The sequence below is a fragment of the Athene noctua genome, chromosome 7 (assembly GCF_965140245.1).
Source record: "Athene noctua chromosome 7, bAthNoc1.hap1.1, whole genome shotgun sequence".
NCBI lineage: Eukaryota > Metazoa > Chordata > Aves > Strigiformes > Strigidae > Athene > Athene noctua.
The window spans coordinates 34209384-34237347 of record NC_134043.1 but is presented as its reverse complement, the minus strand read 5'-3'; the positions used below and the strand labels follow the sequence as shown (position 1 = coordinate 34237347).

At 36.1% G+C, this 27964-nt stretch overlaps 1 long non-coding RNA gene across 4 annotated transcripts; it reads right to left on the bottom strand.

Moving 5' to 3' along the window:
- Positions 1–11: 11 nt before the first annotated feature.
- On the bottom strand, positions 12–25594 carry LOC141962428 (uncharacterized). Of its 4 annotated transcripts, XR_012633945.1 has the most exons (9): positions 25390–25594; positions 24022–24087; positions 19549–19698; positions 16827–17085; positions 11411–11632; positions 10173–10282; positions 7474–7694; positions 6140–6301; positions 12–290 (listed from the first exon to the last, which is right to left on the bottom strand). It is a non-coding gene; the product is annotated as an uncharacterized LOC141962428 (long non-coding RNA). The 4 variants fall into 4 exon arrangements; XR_012633943.1 differs by lacking the exon at positions 12–290 and having other exon boundaries at positions 4934–6301; XR_012633947.1 differs by lacking the exon at positions 12–290 and having other exon boundaries at positions 4934–6266.
- Positions 25595–27964: the final 2370 nt, after the last annotated feature.

Below are 27964 nucleotides of genomic sequence, written 5' to 3'. Positions count from 1 at the left end.
AGTGGTATTGCATTTCTGGAAGAAGCTTGCATAGATGACTTAATAGAAGTCATTTTAAGATTATTTACTCAAAAGCTCTATATTCCTATTTCTTGTCTCCTGAATCAGCCTTTTAATAAAAAGTTATTAATACTTAAGAAGCCAAATTTTCTGTTCCATCATGAGCTCGCAGGAAGCGTGTCTCTCTTCTTCATTTCATCAGTCTTGATAGAGTTCCTCTCAACATGGTGTTCAACAACATCTCAACCAAAAAAACTTACCTGTGCAGAAGCTGTTTTGTTCTGTAACACCTACAAGAAGCAAAGCAATAGAAAAAATGAGTGAGATTCCTCCCCCAATACAGTTGATGGTGCATGCACAAAAGCTATGAATGACAGGTATATTTTCTATCTGTAGACTTGAGTCTGCTCTTTGAATACTGAAGCTTATCTGAATTAAAAGAGATTGAGAGATGTAATTAATTGCTAATCTTCTGAATGGTATCAGCTGATGATCAAACCACTCTAATATAGGAAGAGAAATGCCAAAGTATATGAGTACTTAATCTACAACTGAAGTTACTGCTCACCCAGCTTGCACTTCAGCACGGGCACTAGCCACATGGGTGTAGCAGCTCTAGTGGGGAAGCATTATAATTGTAGTTACATTTGGCAACCTCAGCTCTCCTTACCCTGTTGCAGGTCTAAGTTTCATAAGCTAACTAACTGGGTTAAGTGTGCTTCCACCTACAGTGACAACACATGAAATTCAGGCATCTGTTTTCAAGTGCGAGCTGCAGGAATTCTGTTTAATTTAGTCATCTGAAACTGGGGTGTCCTTTTTTGTATGCATTTGAGCAAATCCCATTACATTTTAGAACTGGACTGCTTACCTGTTTCCAGAGTGAACCATAAAAAAAAAAAAAAAAAAATTGAAACAGTAACTCATTTCAGTGATTTTTCTACCACAGCTGCTAAAAATCAGGCAGAACAACTTCAGAATAACCTATAACCTGTCTGCATTGTTTTTCATCTCAGACTGATGCTCCTAGACTGTATGTCTGAGTGAACTGAAGGTATGGATCACAGCTCAGGAAGTGCCAACAAACCTCTCCTTCAGCAAACTTTTATTAAAAGGCATACAGGAAATCACTATCTAGAATTGTTAAAAGTCTTAGGTAAACAAACATGGTTCTTCGTTATTAGCTAGCTTATAGCCATGAAAAGCAGTTCAATACTGCACTGGACCTGAATTTCCTCATTTTAGAGATTTGATTTACAAATGAGCACATATGATGACTTTACAGGTTCTTTCTGATACAAGATTAAAAGCTAAAATAGCACAAAAAACTTCAACTGAGGGGGAAAAAAAAATCCTATTTAAGGCTATTAACGGCCTTGCTGTAGACTAGGAGCGGCCATGGCCCTACACCTGTAATTTATTTCCAAATGGGTGATAACATAACCCAGAAGAGACAGGAATACAGCTAGAAATCTTACCTTAATTGGTAATTAAGTTTCAGTTCTGTTGAGCTGTGATAAAATAGTTATAACTGGAATAAGCTATGGTGACTAGTTCAACTTTTTTACTTTTTTATATACATCTAAGTTGCATAAATCCCTTCAGTATATAATATACCAAACCAGCACATAAATGCTGGTAAGTACACTGCACTTTTTTTTTTTTGTTGTTTTAAATCTAAAGCTTTTCAAGATCTTTACACATAGTAGTAATAATTCATACCTCATTGTCCATGTGAAAAAGCTGGAAGATGGATTAACTGGTTTAACCAGTGATAATGTTGGGATGTAGCCTGTGTCCAATTGATGAAGTTGTGCTTAGGACATGGAATGATGGAGGACCTTGGCTATTTGGCAGTACTGGGAAAAAAAAAAAGCTACTTTTTTCCTTTTGGGAAAAAGAAAGCATGAGAGTGAATACATGCTCAGAAGAATAAATAAATGGGTGGTTACCCTTTTTTATAAAAACAATTAAAGACTACATAGCTTAAGGACTTTATGGGGTGGTGGGTTTAGGAGACAGACAATAATAGAAAGAAGAATATATTGTCATTGCACATGGAGCTGTAACAACTCTAGAAGACAGCAGAGCGAGGGTCACTTCACAATTTAGAAGGGAAGATATGTACAAACCAGAGAATGGTGACTGACTTTAAAAATGCTCAAAATAGTGTGGAAACTGAATTACAGAAGTTGTTTACTCAGTTGTTTAGCCTAGCTCTGTTTATTTCTTGGCAAGAGCAGTATTTTTTAAAACCTTTTAAAAATAATTAAAACTGTGCCTCTGTTTGCTTTAAGAGAGACAGAATCTTTTTGAGGTTGGATGTCAGGAAAGAATGAGTGGTAGTGGTTGAGGGTGGAGAAGGAAAGGGAAGAAATCATTGTCCTGAGGCTTTAAAACAACTTCACTCTGAAATCTCATTTCAGCTAAGGTTTATAAGCAATCCTGAGCTAAAGAAATGTACTCAAAAATAAAAATAAGACTGCCTAATTGAGCTAAGCAATATTTGAATACACAGGGATCTTAACACTGTGTCATAATCCTCCCAACTCCCACTCCTGACTTTTGAGCAGGAGCCTGTAATTCCAGGTTAATTTGTCAATCTCTAATTCCTAAAACCAAATGTCAGTCAGTGGAAATTGTTACAGACTCTACTAATACTAATTTATATCTATTACTCCAGCTAAGCATATAGCTTACTGTTTATTTATCAGTTCCTACTACTACCATTTACTACTTCTCAGTGATACAGTCTGTATCTGCATATACAGAGTTCAATCTATTACTTTAACAATTATACTTTTATATAACTATAGAGAAAATGAAGTAAAGCCAATCCCCCAAATCCAAATGTTACCATCTACAACATTTTGTCCTTATGCCCAGCAGTAAAGTAACACAAATGATACCCACGGTACCATTTGCAATTGGAGTATATGTGCCTAAAAGCATCTAAACACAGTATTTTGCTCCTGAAAGAAAAAGAAAACATAGCATTCTAACCTCCATAGATAAGAGTAAACAGCAACTCTTACATTTTATACATAATTTTAAAAGAGGAAATGCTCTTACAGAACAGGAAGCCTTATCATATTCAGACATGCAAACAAATATCATAGAAAACAAACAAACAAAAAAACCCAACCAATGTTCATATCATCTATTGACTCAGAATACCATTCCACTCTGCAAAATACGAAGATTACATCCTTTGAAAATATTACAAGTGCTCTACTAGTATATCTTACACAGTCTTGTCAGGGCAGGGCAGTCACCACTGAAGTAAAAGTTCTAATCCAAAGATTTAGCTTTTCATAGTTATTGGATTCTAAAAAAAAATGTGCAGGGAAGACACAAACTAGTAGAGCAAATACGTGTCAAAGTGAGAAATTCCCACTGTTAACACTAAGCCTGCAAACTGATCTACTGCACAGTGAAGATAAATTAATAGAATTAAAGTAACAGAGTTAAAATTAAAACCTTAGTGAACATGAGCAAGAGTAATCATAGCTAGTGCCGGACTACAGTGAGGGCTCTCTATTCACTGAGAGTCATTATTAACCTTTTGAGAAAGGACAAGCTGAAACTAAATGCAAAACTCTGCATCATATCACGTTTTGTTTGGCGCAACAATTTGTGTTCAAACCCGTACTTGAAACTAGAATAGGCAAGTGGAGGATGGGGGAAAGCAGGTGGATGTGCCGATAGACACATTCCAGCCTACAGGCATGTGGCTGCTGAAGGCTGCTATGAAGATTATGTAGAGATACAACATTAGCTATCAGGCCAGAAGCAACTAATATAGAGTTTAGAAACCCTTTAGGAACAGCAGGATAATTCTTATATTGACACAGCATAACACATGAAATGCATTTAACACATAAACACAGGTCTGGACACAAAAACCTTATAAAAAACACCAACCTCTTTCAAATCTCACAGAAAAGCCTGAGTAAGGTCTATCTTTATATATACTACTCCTATAAATAATAATCAATGAACAAAGCAAAAGTTTTTTCCCTCTCACTTCATGCTTATACACAGTGAATGTTCTCTTTTTCAGGAGCCTGCCTCTAAACTGTAACAAGAGCCTCAGTGGAAGTTCAGAGCTGACAGCGCCCTGTTTATAATTAGAATTATAATCTATCATTCCACAGCTGTATATTTTTAATAACTTTTAAAACATATTGTCTAAATGAAGAATTTGGATCCATCCACATGGAGATCATGCTTCATTTGAGAAAAATGACATATAGGACTGCTTTTTAAATTAAACTCAGTTTTATCACTACCCAAAATAAAAATGTGCACATTGAATTATAAAGATATTTACAACTACTATTCTAGTGACCGCTTCAAAGTTTTTTTTCCCCTCAACAAAACTCATCATTTTCTAAATGAAAACTGTTACAAAGGGAGGAAATCTTCTGATTAGTGCTAACTCACATAAAGCTTACTACATTGTTTTATCTGAATTTAACAGAATATAAATACAGAAAATCAAAGCCTCTAAAGCATGTTTTTTTAAAAAGTGCTTACACATTATTGTTAATTCTTAATTTAAGACGATCATGCTTTTCTTGAAATTCAGGTTCCACAATCAGTGACAAACCAAAAAATGCCACAAAGGAAAAAGAGGTGAGCACGGGCGCTGGGATCCCTGGTGCTGTCTGGTTAAAGCAAGTTTTAATGGTAGGTGCAGTCACCTGGGATACAGGCAATCTAAACGGAGTTCTGCAGGAGCTAGAGTTGCCCAAGAACACAAGCTTCCTGTTTCTTAGTGTAAGGTAACAATGTTCCCTTTTCTCTGACCTGGAAGAGCATACTCTTTTATGTAGAGAAATGGTTTGAAGTCCCCATGGGCCTGTGACCAGAGTGAAGCGCTAAGGCTTGGACAACCGGCCCAAGCCAGAGTTGACCTATAGATGAATCCTGTACATTTTATAACTGAGAATCATTGTGCTAGTAGGCATTGTACCAAGTTCTAACAACGCGCTTATGCGATGTAAAAAGTGCTAAAGCATTGAAGTACTGAAGCCTCAACAACAGGCCCCAAGCCGAAGCTGCTAACTTAGTCTCTAATCATTAACAAAGTATGTAAACTCGCTAGTGACAGAAGCAGCTTAGACAAAATATAGTCAGTAGTGAGGAGAGAATGTCTCCAACTTCCCTTGTTTAGCCTTGTTCAAGGCTGAGAACCCAAGTATCTGGCCTTGTCAGAAACTCCCTTGGTTTCCCCCAAGCCCTGGCCAGGCTTTGGGTGGAATCCAACAGGAGAATGAAACCAGAAATTTTCCACTCAAAACAAAGGTGCCGGCTGTTCTGGCCTGTCGATCTCTGGTATATAAAGCTGGACCCGCTCACAGCGACTTTGGCAGCCTCACCTACGGGTGGACGCACCGCGTAGGATTTCCCCCTTGCCAGGACAGGCTCTGCAAACCCTCGCTGTGACCGGGGCTGCCCAGCCACTGCGGGGCTGGGTGATGGTAAAGTATGCAGGTGGTGACGGATCTTTCTTAATCTCCATTCTCTCTCTCGTGTAGTAATGATTTAATGCATTACCCTGTTTTTTTCCTGTTTGCTGCTTTAAGTGCACTATTCTGCTTTTTCTTACTGCATGTTTTCTGTATTACGCTGTTACATTGGTTATCACTAGTAAAATACGCCTGCTCTTTTAACAGGTATCCTTAATCAGTAGAACACCAGAGTTTGGGGCAGAGTTTAGGAATGAATCCTAAACTTCTACAGCAAATACATACGTAAGGAATGCACAGATTATGAAAGTAGAAAATAGGCTTGAATACAAGTATGTATTTGCTTAGTTCCTATTTTTATAATTGTGCTACAGAAAGTTCTAAAATCAGAGTCTTTTTACCTTTCATACCACATACTTGTAGACTTAGACAAATGGCAATGAATTTGTCCTCTAAGTTCCACTGGATGTAAGACCTTAAGTATCAGTGAAGAGCTAGGGCCACAAATACTTAATCACATTTTACTTAGCTAACCTTGAATATGAGCCAAATACGTGCATTTAACAGAGAGTTCGAAAGTGGTTTTGGCTAGGTTTCCTGGAAGGAACTGCGGCCATATATTCCACAGAATAGTGTCCATAGCCCAATTTGTTTCTGTTACTCACAAGGGACTCCCGTCTTGTCATTCCTAACAGACTCCTAACTCTGCCTTCAAGCACTGGCTCCTTCCGTCACATTTCAGGCAGATGATGACAGTAGGAGTTTCCTTGTTCAAAGGTCTCTTTCGATATTCTGTGGGAAGATAGTCACCATGGATACTTCAGAATCTGCAACAAGAACAAAATTGACTGCAAGAGATTTCAGATGACTTGAAAAATCATGATAAAGTTGTATTTCTATTCTGAGGTTTGTAATATAGTACAGTGCTACTGCCTTGTTTTTCATATTCACAACTCTCTTACGAAAAGCATCTCAAATTAACGTAATTGTGATACACTTTATCCCGGTGATGCAATGGACTAACTACAAGAATTTAGAAAGAATATCAATTACTTCAACATCTTCATAGCAAATACCTCTGGTAAAATTAATTTAATTTCAGATAATTTCAAGGTTTGGACTCTGACACAGAGTATTTTCCAGTCCAGGTCTGTATTTGTTACGAGGTATAGAAAATGTTTCCCTTTCTTTTTCAGAGTAGTAGATGACAGTAGCTATTTTTCATTTTCATTTAAAGTTAGTCACCTCTTTTCTTCTTATTTTTCCCCACAGGGTCTTGTTTATAACAGTCAGGAGTGCTGTAAATAGCCTGCTCTAGCCGTAATTAAAAAGCTGATTAGAATGATCTGTAATTGAAATATATGAAATTCTTAATGAAGAAAGTTGATTAAGGAAGCTTTCACAGAAATAAGAAAATATTGAAAGCAAAAATGGAAACATGTTAGCACCAGAATTCTGGAAATGTATTTTTGTTGCAGACTATAACAGTACTACATAAAGTTATGTTATTTCATTATATAATGGAAAAAAGATTTTTTTTTTAAAAAGAAGTCCTGCAATGTGTATTTTTAGAAATAAGCACACTTAAAGTGGTAAAATACACTTTTTATGTGCATGCTAGCAAAATATTTTGAGCTTTACACCTTACTCTCTTTCCCACCACCGCTGACCTCAGTACTACACTAGCATTGGCATGATTTTTTTTATTCTTCCAAATAAAATCCTCCCCTCATTTCTTAGTATTCACCAAAGACCAGCACCCAGTGGGTATCCACATCCCTGCAAGATACTTTCCCTTCCAACAGCTATTCCCAAGTTCTTGGGAACAGGGGTAATACTGCTCCAGCCTAGCACCCTTTTCCCAACCCCATCAGCTGCACTGAGACCACAGGAGGAGAGCAGCAGGCCAGTCACTAGCACTCACTGACTTTCTATTTCAATTGAGGTACACTTGGCTTGGGAATGAAGGAAGCAAAGCCTCAGAGAGTCTTTAACTCACATGCATTTCCTCAGTAAAGTTGTTCTGGCACTGTGGAATAACTGGCATTGTGCCTTTCTGCACAGAAGAATACACTGAGATGGTTTTCTGGCTGTACTCTCCTTGCTGTGTTGTGGAATCTCTGGCCTTCTCCTCAATCACTCCTTGTTTATGCCTTTTTAATGCTGTTGAAACAACTGAAGGGAGAAGGAATCCCCATCAGTTTCTGCATGCAGTGGCAGCTGCAAGTTGAAAGCCAGACAATCTAAGAATTCATCATTTTTCTAATCCAGCAGAAGCATAAAATAAAGCATGTGATTACTAAACGTACATAGACACTATGAACAGTCTGCCAGCCAGTGGCAATACTGCAAATACACAAAGACAATATTAGCATGCAAAGCCTATAGAGTGTTACCAAAAAAAAAAAAGAAAATTTGTACAGATACGAACTGTCAGTGATTTAAGAACTCCAAAAAGAGTCTCTCTTCTATCACTGCAGAAGAATTGTAATTCAGAATAAACAAAACCTGCATATCCCTCTATTTACAGACATTCTCCACTTGCTTTCCAGGCACACACATATGCTGACGAGAGGAGAAGTTTAAAGAAAGCCTGAGGCTTCTTCATTGAGCATCACTGGGCACAGCCCATATGCTTAAAAGAAAGGATAGGGTAGCAACTTCACACATGCTTCTCCTTTTCCTTTTCCTTCCTTAACTCCCCTGTCTCCTTCTTTTATTCACAACATAATATATCATATCATCTGGCTTTAACTACAATGATTCTAAATGATGAACCCCTTAGCCATCCAGCCCAGTTCCCTACAATGGATGTCAAGATAAAGAAATCATCCCTATTTCTGTTAAATCAGTATTTACTGTTGAAAGTATTTACTGCAGAGTTTAAACAATATCCCCTGTTTCTAGACTAAGCGGGAAAGTTCCCACAGACTTAAGAAAAGGAGTTTAAATCTAGACCAAGCTAACTGTCTAGAGGAGAGCATAATATTTTTAAAGGTTGAAAATACTTTTTTTTTTTTTAATAATGTCTCCTTTGCTTGCAGATGAAAACAACAATATATGAATATAACGAAAATTATTATTCTAGCAATGGCTCACTCTGAACTGTAACCAATTAAATTCTACAGTACTAGCATAGGTTTGGATTAAATAAATGTGGATTTGCGTCATTAAATAAATTTTAAAAAATCAAGTTTGCTCTGCTTGCTTCCACCTAACCCTTGAATAAGTATTGGTGTCACATTCACACATCAGTAGCATCTATGTAGTCTACACACAGAACACCTTTTTGGCATGTTCCATTCACCCGCTTCTTAACCGCTGAGACCATAGATTTCAACTAATGCACTCGACTGCATTTGACCAGCTGACCCGGCAACCTCTGTGTTCATTGTAATTCTCATATAGGTTCCGCACTATCTTTGTTTGAAGTCCTATACATTTCTTTCAAAGCATTTATTTGAAGTCTCTGAAAGTTTATTATCACCTACATGCAGGAAAACCACCAGATTTTAAAACTGACAGTAGGAGCATGTCCTCTAATCAAGGGTATGATAGTCATCTGTCCATACTGATAGACAGGCTAAACAGGTGTTTAGCAACATTCACTTAAAGATTATTTTCTTTTCTTTTCTTGAAGTCACAGATAATTTACATTTACTGGAGAATATGAATTACCACAAAGGGAAAGAATATGCTCTGAAGTACATTAAAATACACAATGAAAAAAATCAAATTAACAGTGCTTTCAGAAAACCCTAATACCCAAATTATTGCCTTTTCTAGGCCCATAATGCACTGAAAATTTTGATGTATTACAATATATATGTACATCTGGCTTCAGGGTGCATCTGAAAAGAACAGAGAGGTATCTGGCAAAAATGGTACCCCTCTGTTGTTAAAATTAGAGGGTGTTTATCACTGCTGCTTCATTGCAATCATCTACAGGATCCTGTAGAGAATCTCCTTTTCTGGACCCAGTGTGACTCTGAACAGTCCAGATAATGCACTGCTGCTTGATAATTACAGGTCCAAGATTAAACTTCATTGCATAAGGGTGATGTTTAAATTTAAAGGATAACCCTAGTAGAGATTACTGTATCACCATTTTCATATTCTATTTTTCAAACAATGCAGCTCAAGGGATATACTAAAGATACATGAAATACGATCCAGTATGTTCTTCTGAATGCAGAGAAAGGCCAAACAGACTTTTCCTGATGTATAGTATTGCTTTTCAGTATAAATAGCCATTTAAAAATGGAGAACATAAGATCCTCTCAGTAACAAATAGACGATATGAGCAGCATGTTCTCATTTCAGTGATGACAGCACAATTCAGCAAAATAGATCTTGCTTCTCCCCACTGGTTTTGAACTTGTCATTTTATTTTTGCAAGCTTTCTTCATCATCTGTAAATACTTAACATGGCCATGTGATAGGGAATTACAATATTATATCTCCTCCAACTATGTGTCATTAAAATTATTCCACTTTGCTTTGAGATTCAAAGTCAATTCATCCACAGATAGTTTAACTGCCTCTGAAGACTGCAGTCCCAAGAAAATGTGAGCCTCAGACCTAATGAAGCCTGCAATGGGAGGGCAAGTGGCGCACCTGAACTGCCAGAGCTCCAGAAAGCCGTAGGCAGGACATGAACTCTCAGAGCTAAATACTTATGACAAGATCTATTTTTACCTGTCAGTTCAGTGAAGGTCTGTGACCACCCAGCCATCTTGACTGCAGAGTAGTTCAGGTTTCCTTTTTAGCTGACACTGTCTGGTGCTGCATTATTCTCTTATTCTTTCCTGTAACACATATAGGAACATCTGCATGAGAAGAGCTCTTCGAGACTTTCACCTCTCATGAGAATTTGGACAGAGCCAAACATATTCTGGTCCTCATTTGTTTAAATATTTAGTTATTTAGTTTTCTTGCCTCCTCTGAGTTTATCTTGGCTCTGCTCTAAGAGCCAAGATGTTCTTTTCAACATCTAACGTTCTTCCTTATAAAGGTTTTTTTAAAAAGCCACTACAGTACCCAGCAGCAAGTGCTTCCTACACTGGCTGTTTACCACAACAGCTATTCCAGAACTCCCCTTTTGGACACTGTTCCTCCAGAATAAAAGAGGGTTTTGTGGTTTTATTCTCATTATTCTGCTTTATTCATGTTGGAACAAAACATTTTAACCGTCAATAATTTTTCTGGATATCTACTCTGGCAAATCTCCAAGCACAGTCATCCCATCAGGAGCTAACAGGGAAGAAAAAATAAGGCTCTTCAAGACTTCAAGGGCACATTTTGTCTTTATGAATCAGGATCCCTTATCGTAGGTCCTTGAAGAATCTTTTTTTAATAATTTTATGCTAAAAAATTATTGTTCTTGTACAATGCCACATAACTCCATATTTGTTATGGTCCACCATTCAGCAAATAGTCATGACATTGATAATGTACTACAGTAGTTTACCATTCTTCTAGAGAAAAGAAGTGGAGATATCTGGGTTTGCTGAAAGACACAATGAAAAAAACATTGCAGAAAGCTTACATTTAAACTTTGAAGAACTGTGTCACTAAAAATCTGTGTGTGAGCGTATGTGTATTTTACAAATGCACAAAAGCACAGAAATTGCAACCAGTGTTTGCAAGAGCATTAAAGAAGGCTATATACTCAAGCCAATTCCCCAGCAACTTTGGCTTTATTCCCATACAACTCTTCTGAACTCAATATACTTCAGCATATCTGACATCATAATCTTCACCCAAGAGGCAGCCTACTTGGAGACAGAGAAACAAACCCATTCTTTTCTCAATTTAGGTCATGCTCATTCAATATGATTTTCTATAACAGCAAATTAATGCATTAATCAACAAGCTTTCAATCAGCAAAAAGCTCTAAGCAATTAAATCCGTTGAAATTTTCAAGACTGCCTTACCTGTGCAAGCTTGTAGTATATGATCCTTTGTCATTGCCCAAGATACATCCAAATGAGAAAAGTATGTCATATAAGAAATCTGACAGAAATATGCCAGGCCTGCACTCTTTGGTGGAAATCAGTGCCCTTCATAGGGAACAGGATGCAGAATTGGTGCTGTTTGTTCATTTTGCTGCTGGGGTCTCCATCAGCGGTGGTTTGTTAGCACATAGAAGATCTAAACTGAATGGCAATAAAACAAATTTTAAAGACTAAACTCCATTTCCATCACTCCAGAAGAAATACAATAACTAAACTCCCCTCTAAAAAATTAATCCATTTAATTTTTAAAAAAAAGTTATTTACTGCATGACAGTTTCCAAATATAGAGGAAATAGTGAAGGAAATAATTGTTTACTTTTAGAACAAGTTGAAGTTATTATCTAAAAAATTATTTTCCCGGGAGAGAAGGTCATTATTTTGAAGAGGCTATGATAAAATACGGAACACAAAATCAAAATATGTAACAGTCATCAAAAAATATGGAACACAAACCCCAAACTTCTGAAATGCTGAAATTTCCAATATTCCCTCCTCTCTTGTCATTATAGCCAATATACCTTGGATTTATTTCTCCCCGTCATTTTCTTTTTGTCAACGTGTAATATCATTTCAAACTCAGTAACCTAAAAGCTATTCTCCTCACCCGTGCTTTAAGTGCTGGTGCAGATCCCTGTTTCTAAATCCCTGCTTGCAGAGTAGGTCTATCTTATAAATATTCAGATCTGCTCTAAATGCAAAATCCTACTTTCCTACCAGCTATTTTGTTCAGGTTCTAGAGCCATCTTTCAAAAGCTCTGGATAGATTAGTTATTCTTAACTCCCTTCAAACGCACTGTTTAAGCTTTATGATGAGTCTGTAACAGCAGTGTTGAATGAACTCAAGAATTATGCCTCAGTAGTTTATGTTACTGCCTGCAGCTCCAGCCCCAGCTGCCTTTACAAAGTTCTCCCACAACACTGGCCTTTCAGCGATAAAACCACATTACCAGCATTTCCATACTATTCCGTTTACACACTGGATATAACAAGGCAGATCTACTGTCGATGAATCCCTTCTGGTGGGTGCCCTGTCCCATTTCAGCTGAAAACCAGCTAATGTCTACTTCATAGTTTTTCTCATGTATTTTAGCATTATGCGGTACAAAGACTTGCAATTAAGCAGGTTATTTAAATGTATCTGATTTCTGGTACTAGGGAAAATACACATCACCTCGATGGCTTTAAACAAACACCTCCCCCAGCTCATACAGCACTCAGTCTGATAACAGCATATATAATGCTAGGCATGTAACACCTTTCAAGACATAACAGCAAGCTGTCTTAACATCTTTAATAACATTCTGGAGTTTCCCACCTTGAGCAATAGTATGAGATTTTATTAAAAAATCTTGTACATAGCATTGATATTTTAGGCTAAATAAGACAACTGTGGATTTGTTTCACGTTTTCTGATGTCACTCAAAAGAGACAGATGATTTTGGCTTTGTCCTTTTAGTCAGTACACTAAAATTCTTAAACCATTTCAGGTTTATATTCAATCTGAAAATCATGTTTTTGCATCTAAAACACTCATCTGTCTATCTTGGAAAGGAGAAGAATTTGCCAGGACAATTTTTGCAATAGAAATTCTTTCCTTTCAGACAGTTTCAAACAATGTGGCCCTTCCATGACTCCAGACATCTTTTCCCCAGCCCAACCCAATAAGATTACAAATATTTTGCTTTATCTGATCACAATAGCACTAAGATTTGTTAGTGTCTGTGATGCACAAGCTGCAAAACTCCAGTTTTACTCATAGGAGGACTGTGCCAATATTCTTCTTGGAAAGTTCTCTGAACAGCTGAAGTTTACACTTTACATTTGTTGTCCCAGTAACATAACTACTCAGACTAGTGACTAAGACCTCGGTCCAGCTCTCATCCCATTGCAAAGCAGCAGTGTCAGATTGCTGATTCATGCAGCTAGGTTAGGCAACAACTTCTCCATAGAGGCACCCTTCCAAAGGAATTGATATGCTCTGTCAGCTGAGGCAGGCAGGATGCTTACTTTGACCTACTTATAAAGCTTTGTGCCTTCACCTCTTTCGCAAGATTATTATATCCAGTATCATAAATTACGTTATCGTTTAGCTATAGGCTGGTGTTACTGCCTCTTTACAATGTTATTCTGAGTCTCTCTGATGATCTCCTCTTTCCTCTTTTAGGTTTTTAAGTCCCTATACTATTACACTTGCCTTGTGTTCAGAAACATATCTGAAGTGCTAAGAAGTTGTGAAATTCTAGCCTGCTGCAATGGAGAGTCCAAAAAGTCACAAATTTGTATTGTGCATACTCCTTTGAATTAGTGCAGAAAAGTACTAACTGTTGGCAAAATATCTGACATAGCTATCTTTCAAATGATATTTTTTTTAAAGAAGTGAAAATATTAATTTTCTTATTTAATTATTTTGAGTCTGTTCATACAACATGGCCCTTTGGATGATTTTTTTTTCTCTCCTACAACAAAGTACCTATTATTGTTTCTTTATACTTGTCCCCAGAATGATAGCTATCCAACTATGGACACAGAAGTGCTAGGCTCTGCTTACAGTTTTTGTCATGTTACCTGCAGAATGGGCACTAAACAAATCTTGCTGACACTTTGCTGACCATGCATGAAAGCATATACGAAAGGCTACATGTTCTTTGTCACAAAACCTCCCAGATGGTCCCTATACTTTAAAATGATATGAAAAAATAATGAGTTCTTTCCAACTTCGACAATATATGATGAACTTATTATCTGTCACACTATTCATAGAGGTTAGGTAGCTGCATGTTGAAACCATGCATAATACTGAAAGTGGAGTGAAGATGACTTGTCTACCAAAATGAAAACACAGATGAATCTGGCACTGGTTTGTTTGGGGTTTTTTTTCAACTCATAGGATGAATAATTATTTTGTGTGAATTTGTATGTGTGAAGTAAAGAAAGTAAAAGCTGGCAAAAAAACCCCAAAATGTATAGACATCAGAAGCCTTCTCCAAAGCTAGATTTCCTCTTAAGATACTTCTGCAGCCTGACATGTATTTTTGTGAATTTACTCTTATATGGCTGCTTTCCTTCTCACTGACAGAAAGAGAGTGTGAACTCTGAACAGTGACTCGCTCTGAATGTTCTCCAATTTTTATCATTTTTTCAGTTCCTTAATATGTATTAACAACAATCTTTAGAGGACACATTGCAATTTCAGCAATCCAAACTCAGTGTTTGACAAAAAGCAAGAGCAGCCCTGGGGGCAATACGGTCCCCAAGCTAGAGATTTTCTGATTGCTTGTCTCAAGACAATCAGGAGCAAAGGGTACAAGGCCCAGAGCTGGAGTTATTTCATCCAAACAGATAACTGAGCTACTTCACCTGGAAATAATATCGCTGCCTACAACAGAACGATATATTTTAGGTGCTCTTAGATTTTGTCATTCCCTGCCTCCCCCATCACAGATAAACTTTCTAGGGTGAAGCATGCTGCATGCAACATAATGAGTTATTGAAGACAAGAAGCTGCAAATAAATGTTTTTCTTACACTGAGTTCATATGCATTTTGTTACAAGAGTTAGAAAAAGGAGTGTTTGATAATTGAATTACTATGCTTCCTTTCTTAAGTCACTTCCTGATAAGCAGCCAAACTAATTTTCTAAAATAAATAAGTGAGAGAGCTTGAATAACACAGTCATCTTGGCTGGTCACAACCGGTGCAGTATTATTCTGGCTAAGACAACCTATGTTACTACATTACTCCTAAACAATATGTATAAGCCAACTAAAAACATTATGAATTTATTGTAGCATTCAGATTTCTACATTCAAAGAGGTAAAACCATTTACAGCAAACCACTGTCAAAGATACCTTCGACATTAACCTTTGTTTTTGTTTTCCTCCCCAAAGTGAAGTCCTGCTCAGGTTTGACAGGTAATAAATTGCATTTTCATAAAATATGTTTAAAAAACATGTAACTTATAAGATACCCCAAGAAACCACAACTTTCATCTGAAACTCACAATGAAACAAGCATTAAGACTATTCCCACAGAATTTTAAAAGCAGGCTAAATGATGATACCTATAGAACATAAAGCTAAATAGTGCTGAATATGTTTGTAGGACTTTTTAATATACCTGAAATCAGAGAGAACATGCAAACTCCAAACATCTCAAAAAGCATTTTGGAAGTTCTATTAAAGCCATTCCTGATGTTTTATTATAAGTAGTTCCCATTCTCAATAAACTTCTTTCATGTTCTGCCATCATGCCAACGAACCTTTGTAGTCGTGCTTTGTCTTCTATAAGAAACCAAGCCAGAGAAAGTAGTTTTCTTTTTTTCACTTTTATAATAACTACTTTTTCAATGTTATGACTTTAATTCAGAACATTTGGTTGCATTTTTAAAATGCTCATTGAATTTAGAGCAATAAACTTCAAAACCTTCTCAAAAGTTCTGCTGACTAGGAAGCATTCTCTTTCTGCATAGTTACACAAATAGGACTGATAATCAATCTAATGCTTAAAGGCTATCAATCCTTTATGGGAACACTCTTAAATTAGTTTTAAAACTTCTGTGTTACTGAAGATGATAGCCTCTCAAGTGGAAGTAATAAGATTTACAAATGTTCTTTACCAGATCTACCACCCCCTTGGCCCAATTCTACTGAAGAAAGGCATGATGACCTTTCTAGGCATACCTCAGTCACTTTGGCTCAAGGTCTGAGCCTGGTACACAGCTTAAACTAATTTAAACTTACCTTTGTTGAACAAGTGACCAGATTGTAATGGAGTGCTTAAAGAGAGTACCCACATGAGCAGAACACTGCACAGAGGGGCTGCAACAACTGCAATGGCTTTCCAAGCAAATGTGTGTTTGTGATAGTACATCATCACATTATTGCTCAGTGTATTTCATTGTTGCATTCTAAAATGTTGGGAATTCTTCCTGTGTAAATGCAGAGCTTTATTAGTGAGATTACAAACATTACAGGAACCTGTCCACAGCATCAAGCACAGTGATCAGACTGCAGTGAAGACAGCTAGAGGTCATTGGTCACCAAAGTCCTCAACTTGTAAAATAACAGGTTTTATAAAAATTTTTCCCTAGTAAACAAGTGTTTCCCTAAACTACTAAAGTGATACACCATGAAGGAGCTGGTTCGCTAGCATAAAAATTTTTAGACAGAAAACTATTTTTAAACCTAAAATATTCATACTCTTTGGTAGAGTGGACCTGACATCAAACTGTGCATGGACACAGAGACACTGAGTTTGGTACTGGAAACTGAACCATGAACGAGGCAGCAGTATCCAGAGTCAAACTCGGTAAGCTTTATCCTAAAATAGCACTTACTTTTGATGGTTACTTTAAGCGGTAAAGCCTTTGTTTCCAGTCTCATCATGGGCTGTACACTGAGCCCACAAGTTCTGGCAGCAGGAGGCAGTGGATACAGAAGCACCTACACAGTTGGCACTAATTTCAGGTTGTTCCCAGCTGACCCGTACTGGATATGTCTCTCAGCAGTTATAGTGACAGCCTATGGACAATTTGTAATGGTTGGAGGAATAGTGTCAGTGGAGTTTGAGGGAGATATGATGAGCATGTTAGGATTCTGCAAAATAATAAAGCATATTTCAGAAAGCATAAGGTAATGAACAAAACCACTGAGAGATTTCACGTATGAATCTCTGTAGAGAATATTTCCTACCTAACCAGATTCAAAAGTGGTAACAATTTCACTGTGTATGAAACAGTGTTGCATTGCCAGTTATGAAACAGGATGTAAAAAATCCTGAATAATGAATATCAACACCCTGCATTAATGTCATCCAAGATGTATAGAGAATTCTAGAACATCAAAAACTAAAATATTCTGCAACTAAGTTCACTCCTTAAAGTAGAGGAGCACTTAACACTACCACATAGCAGAGTGATCATTCTTAAATACATTACCATCTCACCTAAATTTCAGACCACACTGACACCTCCGCAAATCCTACGAATTTAATTTAACTCAAAGTAGAAGATTTTAAAGAGATAAAAAGTGCACTGTCTTTATTTCAAATTTTAAAGTATTTTTTCAGTTCAGTTGAAAGTACAGGGTGTAAATTTCTCTTTGTAGAACACAGTTTAATCCATTTATCATTAATAGTCTAGAACACCACTTTGTCACTCTGTTTACTGGGCTAAGAAAAGGAAACAACCCAACAGCTATACAAACATCTAATGACAATTTTCAAAATGACACCTACCTGCTGTATCTGAATTACTCTGAGACTATTTTTAGAGATTTACTAGACACATGTGCCTGAAGGAAACAATAATTGCAAGGTAATACTGTGCAATAAGTAATATTACTGAGCATTTCTTCTATTTTATCCTTCCTCCTTTCCTTTACCCTCTTGCTTCCTAGGACAAAAGTTCACAAACACAGGACTGTCCCATCTGTTTGCAAGATGACTGTTATCATTTAGGCTCTCAGCAACTTCAGTTTACAAATATTTGGCTGCAGTAAGAGATGATGTGGTTTTTATTGTTAGGGTTGGTTTTTTTTCACCCAGAACGATCTCTCACACAAAACTGCTATTAACTCCACCTTAATAGTAATAATAGGTGCTTAAATGAGTAGAACATTATTTATTATCACCATTTATTTTTATTCTGTAATATTCAAAACTCCATAAAGGATGAGGACTACATGCTGTAGGAATCTGGAGAGACACTGCCTTTACACGTCAGAGTTTGAAGTTTTATCAGAAAACGAGCAAGCAAAGAAACAAACCAACCCCAACTGCTTCCCCCCTGCAAAAAGAAACCCCACCCAACAAAAAACAACCCAACCCAAACTGAAAAAAAATAATGAAAATCAGAAAATTCTAGCTGATAATAAGGTAACTCATTTTTGCTACTGTATTCAAGTTAACAGTAATTAATTGATAATTTGCCTTAGGGGAAAAGCCTGTAGGCTTGTTAGCTAAATACAATGGAAAACAGTGTCATTCAAAAGTTTAGAAAAAAAAGAGGTGAGAAGAAGGATACTGTCTGACTGATGGGCATGGTAAATGACCATATTCTGCACAAACTGACCTGGGGTGGCTAGGACAGCAAGAGTGAGCTGTCCGTAGGTTGGTGTAGTCACCACCTGGCAAAGCCTATGAAACCAACAGAGCAGTACAGAGCAACAGCACCATATGATGGTGAGTTACGTTAATGAGAGAGTCATCAAAGACTGATCTCAGAATGGTAAACACTCAATTATTGAATTTCAAGATGGAACATGTTAATATTTAAGAACATATATTGCTCATTTCTTCCACATTTAGTGGAAACATCATTCAGTGCAGAAATTATCACAGTGTTTATAAACACCAGGATATGAATCACACTGAAATAGCTTCTTTGATATACAATGTCAATGCAAAAATAGGTTGCTTTGAAATGTTCAGGAAAGTGCCTTTAAAAGCTTTGGATCAAATTTACTGATCAGCTGATCTTACCAGCTGACATGTTGTGAGGCCAGAGTTTATGCCTTTACGTCCACCCTGTTATATCTGCATGTTGATTCTGAAGGATTTGATTATAATATATGTAGTGCTCATTATGTCATAAGAGATCCAAAATAAGCATGGAATATTTCTGTCAGAGAATGACAAACTGTACACATAATTCTGAGCATCAGTTACAAAACTCTGTCCCTGGTTGTAACCTTCCTGTGGATAGAACTACTGAATGTTCACAGGCTGATAGTGACTTGATGGGAAACTCACCAAGTTATCCATTGTAAAAATAGAGCTTTATGTGCCATATAAAACTCCCAGCCCATTTTTTGACAAGAGACAGTAGAGTTTGCTAAATAGACTTTTTAGCAACTGAATTCCAGATTTTTAAAGGTCAAGTACTTAAGTTAAATTATTCCCAAGACATATGTATAATCGAACAAAAGCCAAAGTGAATTTTCATTTGCTATCCTACTTAGACAGGAAAATATAATTTTATGTGATATCATTTTTGTCTTTGAAAAATTAACCTGGAATATTTTGATATGGTAATGTAATTCTGCTCTATCAGCCAATACCTGTATTTCAGAAGCATCAAACTCAAGCTTTTTGTCATTTATTCAGGGCATCTGAGATTGATCTTCCAGCATCTGATAATTTCCAAGATGCTCTTCAGAATTTATTTAGAAATGAGCTTGATATCAAATACTTAACCAACTGGAATCCAGCTGTAGAAAAAAAGAGAAGCCAGGAAGACTGTGAAAAAACATGATTTCTAAACTATCGTTTCACTATTTGCTTTAAAAGCAGAATTGTTATATTAATAACATGCACTTATATTTTGCAATATAACTTTGGAACTCATTTTGCTTTGTCAAAAGCACTTCTATTTTGTTTAAACTTTGCCTGTTTGCTGAAGAAGAAATTTATAACACCTCAAGATTTTTTTTCCCAGGAACCAGATGATACTTATGTTTTTGGAAATTCAAAACTGTCCAACATATTACTCTCAGGAAAAAGAGATTCTTTTCACTGATTCTCCTGAGTATTATCCTGCTTTATTAAACAATAAATTCCCCAGATCAAATAATTTTTTTTCTGATAACAATCAAAGAAGAATTTATAATCTTAGTTAATAAGTGATCCAATGAATAAAAAATAAGTACAAGAAGAACAGAAGTACAAAGAATAATTACAGGACCTCATTCACTGTTACCAAGGCATATCATACATTAATATATGTGTTAATTTACTGTTTAATTAGTTACTGTAGATGGAGGGAGAATAGGACTCAGATGAGTAATCTGTCTGCTGTCTGTCAGGGTGGCTGATGAAAATGGCTGCAAATACTGGAAGGAAGAAAAGATGGGGTTTGTCTGGAACAATCCCCAGCGTTAAACAAGAGATTGCAGTTAAAGATTATATTATTTGAGAGTGGGGACAGGAGTTATGCTCTGAAATACACACAAAAAACCTTACAATAGGTTATTTCTTGTATTGCTCTGTTTGCATTACCCATTGTCAGACATACTGATACACCAGAATGAGAAAATTGCTAACAACATAATCTCCAAAAATCAGAGAATTGATAATTGCTTATGGTTTTAAGTGACAAGCACAACAATTTCCTTTGAATCATTCATCAAAAACATTGGAAATTCTATCAGGAAGAAAAATTATACCAGTTCAACTTCTGTCATTTTTCACTTTTTACTAAATAAGTCATTTACATTCCTTTTTAGTTTTCCATATTATGAGATCATTTCCAAAGCTTAAAATAACTTGGCAGTTCTACAAACATTTTTCTGTTTTCTTAACATTTCCTTGTTTACTTACTACATGCATTAGGTTTTTGAACAGTGGTTTCCCGGCAAATTAATAGAAGCCGGCACTGTTCTTTAAAGGGAAGATAAGAGAGCTCCCTAGTCACACAAAGTGCAAGCCAAAGGGTGCAATTTTGAAAGTCTTTATAGAGCACATCCTTAAAATGATTAATCCTATTGACTCCAGCAACAAAATTATTTGTAAAATGATTGTTTCTTAGTATGGAAAAGATTATATTATATTGAATCAAAAATGCTGAAGATCAAAAAACATGAACTACTACTAGGATAACAGTAAAAGACAAAATTCAATTAAATTAGGCTTATCCATCTTATTATTTATATAGTTATCATTCATATTTATGAAATATTGCCAACACACACTTTTTTAAAAAATACAAATGTACTCAATTACTTTAATTCTTTTTTTTTTTACTCTTTAAATTATAATTCGTTTATGTTTTAAAACCTTTTTTGCTACAATCCTGATGTTTGCAGCAACTGTTACTCCAGTTTCATAATATAACTTCGGTAAAACAACACAGATACATAAATGCTTCTCCCTAATGAAATCCTTCTCTGATCACAGATGACCCAACTTTTTAGCAACAAATCCCTGCTTCTTTCTGCTATAATCTATTATACCTTGATAAATCTCAAGCTATTTTCCACTTGTAAGAAATGTACAGAGCTCTTGGAATATTATCCTTTGAGTAGGTGTAAATTTTGCCCGTTGAAATGGTTCCACTTTGCAAAAATCATGAAAAGAGTTTCCATACATGTATGAATACTTCTATTTCGTAATCAAAGAGAGAACAGATCCTAGATCTCTAATGAATGTGTTGTAAGCTGCTCTGTATACTTCAGTCAATACACTTCACCTCTCTGCTGAGTGTAAAATGTTTTGGGAGTGACAAGAGTTTATGATGCCATGTCTCAGAACAGCCAAAAGTCACTGGTTGGGCTTTGATTTTTTAAAGTAAAAACAGGAGTGCTTGGAAGCCAGGGCATAATTTATGGAAATCACCAAAAGCTTTACAGCTGGTTTGGGTCAGTGTAGCTTCATCGCTGTTATCTAATTTACATCAGGATAAGAATTTAATCACAAATATTGTGGACAAAACCACCAACATACTGCAATTCAATCTTTGCCAGTATGAGACAGTATTTGCCTGACTGTTTTGATTTCTCCAGTTCTTTATCTTTTACAGCAGCAGCTCAGTGTCCCACTGCATGAGTTGTGTATATCCCAGGAGACTTTTAACTTTTCTTAAAGATGACGTGAAAAATTTTTAAATTGCTTCTAAATTCATACAAATTCATATGCTGCTGAAAACAAATGTTTAAAAAAAAAAAAAAAAAAGTCAAAGATGATTCCTCCTGCTCATGTTAGGTAGTAATATGCACATGAAGTTAATATAACTTGGAAAGACTGATATAAACCCTGAAGTTTTGATCACGACTGCCATAAATATAGTACTTAAAGAAATAAGTACAGAATCCATGAGGTCTCTTATTACCAAAAACTGAAAGAACAGGAATAATTTAACCCCTGTGATTTCTTTAATGGTATTGCAAGTAGTTTTAAGTATCATAATTTAAGGGGTCTCTCTCTGAGGTGCTGTGAAAAGGTCTGTTTTTTTAAGAGGGTCAGGACATACTTTCGGAATTTCATGACTCTTTGCAGCAGACAATGATTGTTGGTGCTTGTACTATATTCAGCACAGCACACTTACAAATCAGCTGAGGACTATGTGTGCAACCATAATGGAAATGTAAAATAACAAGGTTTCAAGTTGGATATGCTACAAAGAAGGCATGCAGGGTAATTAGTCAATTGTTAAAATATCAACTCAGTAAAAACCATGCTTTGGCATCTATTGAAACCTCATTGATTCGTGAAAAAAAAACCCAACACCTAATGTTTCCTCAATATTAGCAACTATCTCTGGAGAGATTTCAAACTCAGTGGAGACATTTAAAACTCTTCTGGAATTCAGCACATCTTTCCAACTCCTTGGAAATGTCTAAAATATTTTGGCTGTATTTTTAAATGAAATTTTACTGAGGCAGACATCTAAAAAAAAGAAAATAAATCACCAAAATCAGAGTTTTATAATGATATATGGAGGAGAAAATACAATTTTATAAGAAGAGTTATCAGCAAACTTTAATATCATGAGTGGTTTAACCTACATTTCCTATACTGCAAATTAATCTATGTTTCTATCTTGCAATGAAATCACATATGTACAGTTTGTAACAAATTAATTTTTATAAGACTTAATTAGAACTAAAAAAATGTTGCAGTAGAAAGTCTATTTTTAACAATGAAAAAATAAAGCAGCTAGAATGGGGCCATATGTTGAGTGAAAAAGAAAAAAAAAATGCAAAGGAGTTACAAAAATTTGCAGAGTAATTTTGTCTGCTCAAGAGAGTAATATTCAAGGCATGTCTGGAAAAAAAAAGAAATTATACCTGTAAATGTCTTTACTCATTTTTACAATTTTTCAGTTCATATAAACAAATACAAGGTTTTAATGAATAATCCTAAACAATTAAAATACTTATTCTTGACCAGTAGAGAAGGCCTCTTTAAGAAAGAGCTGGTGGGATAGGGGAGAAATTGGACTCACATATCAACTTCATCAAAATTCAACTACTGCAAGTAGGTTTCTAATATGGTCTAATTTCTATATAGTCTCCATTCATGAGGGAGGGTTCCTCACCAGTGGCTCTCTGGCTAATGCCATTAGGAAGACCACAGAGAGTGGTTTGCAAAATAGTCTTTACACCTGTTCTTCAAAGAAATATCCCACATCCTCCCTCTCCAGTGCATGAGGACAAATTGGCCAGCACATCAAGGACTTGGCTTTAATAGCTTGATTGCCTTCTCCCTTCTATGAGCTGGTTGAGAACCTTGTTCCACATCTGGTTTTTTGTTGGTTCCACAAACAAGTATCCAACTAAACACCAAAAATTCTGCTGTTACACAACCAAGTATCCAACTAAACAGTGAAACTTCTGCTGTTACAGGATGATCTCTCTTCTCTCAGTGCCAACCAACATCACAAGGGATGGCCAGAAGTATGTTTTAAGTAGATTGTTTCATTGCAGCAACATCAAATAACACACAAAAAATCTCTACTCTTCATTATCTTCATGGTGTAAGTAAAACCTTTTCAGTCATATATAAAATCCATTTATAACGTTCAAAGTTGAACCCACCTTCATATGCACATACAATGTTCAGTCAGGTGGTGCTTGGCTGAGAACAACTGATGAATCAGATTCCTAAGAAAAAATTAAACATTCAAAACCAGATTTAGGTATAGATGGCAGTGATAAGAGCTTCCTTACATATCCTGGTATGTTGAAAAATCAGTTTGCTACCTTGGTATGCTTAGACAGTAAACTAATGCCTGACTTGTTCAATGTTATTTGTTTTGATGTGGGATTTTTTCTTAAAGACAAAAAGAACTGTGTAATTAAGAATGTAGTTCCAAGAAATAATTCAGTGTTTAATATTTTATATCAGACAAACATGGTCACAGCAAGCAAACGATAAACAGAACTCTTTTTCCTGTCTTATTAAAAAAAAAAGAGTACAAATATTTAGGATATTTAGGTGGGAGGTTTTTGTTTTGTTTTTAAAGCAAAGAAACTCCAGATTTCTTCTAATTTTAAAGATTCTGAAAGAAGTCACTACATTGCTGATTTTGATACACAGAGGTAGAAATCCATTATCAATTATTACTCGTTCACATCACTTATTATAAGGGCTCTTTCTGCTAAAATATTTCAAAATGAGGAAATTAATGCTTCCTCTAAAAGACTGACATAAAATTGCACAAAAACAAAGACAGGTAAATTCAGCTTCCATATTGGTAGAAGTTAGTCTTAGGTTCATAACGCCTTGGAGCAAACTCCAGTAAGGGAGCAGACAAGTTTTGTGGTTTCATATTGGAGCCTGAAAACTTCCCTACATCTAAAAGTTTTTACATGATAGTGGAGAAAAAACATATTTCAACAGAAGTTGCTTTGCAGTGCTGGGTCACTCAGACATAACTGTTAAAATGGGAATTAGAAGCAACTGAAAGCAAACTCAGGAATGAATCCAGGGAAAACTATCCCAGTGAACGAGAACAGAGGTAGCCCTTTGCACAAAGCTATTTTTTGAATGGCATGTGTCCTGATAACAAATACAGAAAGTTCCTGAACTCAGTAGTAGCAGAAAGGATTTCTCTCTTTCGATATAACGTCCTTGAAAGGATATATTAGCTTCATATATTTTATAGTCTACTCAGTGTTCTTCCCAGTGAATTACTATTATCCCACATTTTTATTGCTACAGCACTCCAGAATTTTGCTGCACTTAGTGCTGTGCAAGCACAAAATGAGAGCTCCTGCCCCAAAAGGTTTAGCTCCCATGCAGATGAACTCTCTGTTGGAAGTCAGTAGGCCTTAGGAAAATAAATTTATAATCCTCCAAAACCAGGGTAATTTGCTTCCTTTAAAGAAAAGTGAGGATTTGCCTTCCTACCTCACAGCTCCTCACCTCCACAAGACGCTCTCAGAATTAAAGCAATGACTTACCACAGAAAAGAACCTCCCGTGCAGCATTTTCTGGTACTTATTCCTTGAAAAATAAACACCGTGACAGGATACAGTCCTTTTATTGGGAAGAAGTATCATTCCAGAAGTGACACATTGAACCCATAAATACTTTACTATTAATGAGTTACAACATTAATTCTTTAAAAAAAAAGAAAAGACCCCCATTATGATAAACCACAATTCATTAAGCAAAATATACAGTGCATACTTCATCAAATCCAGGCTGTTAAACAGGCAGCCCTCAGAGGAGAGAAGGGTAATCTGTTTTAATGCCCTGCCTGGGGATTCAGGCAGTCTGGATTCTATTCCTAGCTCAGACCTAAACCATTAGGCAAGTCACTTCATTGCTCTGGTCTTTATCCCACATTCTTAAATGAGATAATGACATTTCTCTTATTATTGCGTCCCTTCAAAATATAAATTCTTCATGGAAAAAGCATTTTCTTACTATATATGTCTAGCCCCCCTGTGGCTTGGATTTTGTTTGGGTTTTCTAAATGATTGCTTGTTTTACTGATAACAATGAAAATATTCACCACACTATTACTTTATTAAGACTAAAATCTGCAATACATAGTTCCTAAATTCTTACTGAACCAAACAGGGAAGAAGTAGAGACCCATGTAAGAGGTAAGCAAAGAAAAAGAAGACAATTCAAACTCAGAAGAAAATGACCCTCTCATCACTGAAAATGAATTGCTGCCAGTTGCAACTTGGCAGTTAGAAACATCAAAGAGGAGGTGAGCAGATCAGTGCAAATTATATTCTGGTTCCTTAGAACAATAAGGAAGAAAATTTTTAAATTTTAAAATGTTTACATAAACTTCACTCTTTCCTTTTTTCAAGGTCTGCACCTGCTTACTCTTTGTTTCTTAGTCTGTTTTAGTTCCTTAGTTGGTTTTTTTCCTATTCTGCAGTGAGTTTTGCTTTTCCTAACAACAGTTCTCATTCAGGCACTCCTTTCTATTCCTTCATATTTACAAATATTAATAATAAACCTAGAGTCAAATTCACTCAAGAACAGGTTCTCAGAATTGTCTTTGTTATTGGTTTTCTTCAGAGCATGTCTACTTCTGCTTCATGTGAACCCTAGATAAGACCTTCCTGACTATACTGAGAACCTGCAAAGGATTATGGACCCCTCAAGACTTACTATGGATATATGGGAGTCCTGTTTCCTGTTAACATATTTCCACTACGGATCCTGTCCGTAACTGTAAGAAACACTAGAATGAGCACATTAAAAATACTAGTGTCTTCTGGGGCTAACATTCCCAGTGGGAAATCCTATTAAAATTAATGGAAGTTCCAATTAGATCTTTATTAAACATTAAATCCTTGCTCAGGGGATAGGTGTAAACAACAGCTTTTCTTACAATTGACATACTATTAACCATAAAAGCCAAAGCAGTGGAGTAGTACCTAATATTTTCTCTGGGCCAGATTTCGCCACTGAAAGAGCACGGTACAACTGAAATTGCAGGAAAGCAACTGGCACAAGAGGAAGATAAATCAAAGGCTAAACAAAACCTTTACATAAAAGAAAAAAATAAATTAATCTAAGAAGCTGTCAAGGAACTTGAGGGGTGTAATGCACTGAATGAGGCAATGCCACAAGGAAACAAATGTGGAAAGAGATAAGAAAAGTTATGAGAATGCAATAGGAAAAGCGTCAACGAATGACATAACTGATGAAGTAAAACAAGAAAATATGGGCAATAGGATGAGACATATGTCACTTGTGAGATCATCAGTGAACACTACAGGGCCTTTACATATAAGTGAGGAACCTGCCAAAACAAAAAACTTTATAAACAAAAGCAAAGAACTTTTCCATTGCTTTGCAACTGAGTGTTAGCCAGCCACATACATTTTATCTATTTGACAAAATATCTGAAAACTGGTGTGCCTCAAAATACATGACAATTGTGACATCTTAATGGAAGTCTCTGCATTCTGAATAAACAATAAGTTACTTAGAATCAGAAATAACAAGAGGGGGGCAGAAATTTAGGATCTGATTGGGGATGAAGAGGTGATGTTAATGCATTATAAAGCCAGGAGCAACCCAAATAATGATCAAGAATGTTATCGTTTCTTTGCCATTTAAAAAAATAATATTTATCAGCATATAAAAGGATTGTGGTGGGAGGAGACAGAGGAAGCAGGGGAATCTATTCAAGGCATTATTTAAAAGTGAAGTCCTCCATTGTCCTGAATTGTATCTATCCCTGGAATAAAATACCCATCATATGACATCTTTGCCTTTTTAGGACAGTATGGTTACTTGGAAGGAAAACTAAACAATAAATCTCTTCAATTTTCTGGAGTTATACAAAGGATTAAGGCTAAGCTCACAAAGGCCTAATGAATCCTGTGGAAGAACTGCATGAAATGAAGTAATTAAAATTTCAAACTGACATATTAAACACTTACTTTTGCTGGTGAAACCACAGCAGTTTGTGCATTGACGCAATCAAAAATATTTTTGTAACTCCAGAACATTCACAGTTCAGAGCAGCTTCCTGTTTGCTTCCAATGCAGTGATCTCCTA